Raw genomic sequence first — 2,566 nt, 5'->3', positions numbered from 1 at the left:
TAAATGTTTTTACCTATGAATGACTTGAGCATATTCATTTTTTTCTATTGATTCTCAAATACGTACCACTCCCTTGGGACTCGACTCCAACTCACTTAGTTGGGTTATATTACTAACTAATGATCGTTGACCCTTAGTGTTGGATGAAGTGTCTTTGATAGTGTTATTTAATCAATTGATACTTCACTTGCTTGTTCTTTGTTGAGTATAGGCATCTTCAGGCGGCTATTGATAGACCTCAGCTAAGTGACTATTGAGCGTGACCAGATTCAATGGTGAGCCAGTTCGTTCAGGCTGCCATGGATCTCTCTTGTTTAAGTCCATTCTTTTCGAACTCAGCCTATTTGTTTAATGTGTTGTTTAGTTTCGGGGTTGTACCCCTTGTTCTTAGACTTGTCATTAGTAGAGTTTTGGTACAATGACTTTCAGGTTCTAAGGGTTAAGACTTCCGCATTAGATTGATAAGTTATTTGTTTAAACATTTGGAGTTTATGGGAACTCTATATAATTTCTACATTTAAACTTGCTTCCGTATCTTTAAATGCCTTAGTTTCCTTAAAATTTATTTGTTTGGGTTGTAGTAATGGTTCTCCCACCGGAGGGTTTGTGTGGGTGCCAATCATGATGGTCTGGGTTGTGACAGAGTATTTCTTCCACCCTTGTCAGTTCAGTTAACTATTGCTTTTAGTTTTCCCTTACATCCCCATGCATTCAATGTATTGATGTCATTCGACCTGCATCCTTTTATGATGCATATACATGTGTTTAGGATTATCAAAAAACACTTCGTTGAGATCAGTTTACACTCTAGTTAGCTTTTGGATGAGCCTCCTTGTATTCTGGAGGACTACACATTTAGTTTAATTTTAGTAGCATTGAGATGTCGTGGGTCCTGTCTCTATATCCTTCTGTAATAGTAGAGGCTTCATAAGTAGATAATGTTGATGAGTCTTTTAGTATTTACTTTCTTTGAGTTGTTTTACAAACTATAAGTATTTCTATTGAGTATTATCCAGATCTTATGAGTCGAGTAATTGAGTTTAACAGATTTAATTCAGTTTTAAGCTGATGTATGCTTGAGTTAGTCTTTCCCTTGTGGTCACCCAGGATGAGGATTCACTAGGGGACCTGTAATGCTTCTCGAGTGTTGTCCACATCTAGGGTGTAGGCTCGGGTCGTGACAAACTTGGTATCAGAGCATATATTTCAAGTGTCCTATGGTGCCTATGAAGCAATGTCAAGTAGGATCTTATTTATGGTTGTGAGGTCCCACTTCAATAAATGAGGTACTACGAACATTTTGGAAAATTTATCCTTCTTTCATACTCTAAATCGTGCAATAAAGCTGTGTCATAAGGAACTTATTCAAATTCGTGTGTTGCTCAAATTTGTTTGACTACCCCTCATACTCAAGGTAGTTAAAAAAAAGCCTAGATCCTTATCGATGAGTTACTCCAACAAAAGTCTTGAGAAAGTAATGAGACTGCAGAGGGGCTTGAGAGAAGCCTGTGAGTGAGCTTAAGTGTTAAATTCAAAATAATGCCCTCCAATTCATATGAATCGTACATTCAAGCTAAAAGTGATATGTATTCCCACACTATTTTCTCTAAAAGTTGTTTCAGTTGAGATCCTTATGAGGAAGTGTGTTTTAGATCTTGAGTAGTATTTTCACCTGAGAAGATAGTATGAGTTACAATCTTATAAGTAGTAGTAGTAAAAGTTCCCAGAGTTAGAAGAATGCATACAGAGGTATAGTAATATAAGAGAGGAAGATAGTGATGAGGAAAATAATGTTGTTGCAGTCATGTACCTAATAAGTTAGTAATGAGGAGTTTTTCCTTATGGGTAGACTAAGAAGTGATGATTTTGTGTAGATTTCATGATAGAAGGTAAAGTAATAGTAACTAGTAAGGATGAGTTAGACTATACTTTAACTCAAAGGGAGTTTATGTCTATTTCCCATCGTGTTAGTGAAGACTAAATATTGCTATTGAACAGAAGGGCAGATTATTCATGACGTGATAGATCTAAGCTAGGCTTTGATCTTTTAAGGGCGATCCCATGATGTTAAGAGGTTTATAGAACTAGTTTTGCAACGATGTATAGTGAATGTGTATATAGTACTTTAGTTGTGAAAGGAAATGTGACGATAATCTGTAAGTAGGTAGACTAGAGATAAGGATTGACCTACTTGTCATGAGGTCTTAGTAGTAGAGTGTTTCTTTTTTTTAATCTCATAGTCATAAGTTAGTATAGTATGTGACCAGTCATATTGATATTCTTGGTTAGTACTAGACAATAAGCTTGAATTTGAGAAGAGTGTCATAAAAAAAATGGCAACATAAGGGTGGCGATGTTAGTTTTGAGGTCTACTCTAGTACGTTTGACATAAAGTAGGTTAGGAATTAAAGTGTTACTTTGCAATAAGTGTGAGTGGTATGAGTGTGATATTATGAGTATTAGATGAGAGGAATGAAGTGTGGCTAATTCATTAGATTAACAAGAGCATTAAGAGGTGTACTTGAGATAGTATGTAGCTAGACAAGGTTCCAATTAAGTTAATGAT

This window comes from Solanum verrucosum, unplaced genomic scaffold (assembly GCF_900185275.1).
Source record: "Solanum verrucosum unplaced genomic scaffold, falcon-dt-bn FXZP01000025.1, whole genome shotgun sequence".
In the NCBI taxonomy this organism is placed as follows: Eukaryota; Viridiplantae; Streptophyta; class Magnoliopsida; order Solanales; family Solanaceae; genus Solanum; species Solanum verrucosum.
This window is presented reverse-complemented; position numbering follows the sequence as displayed.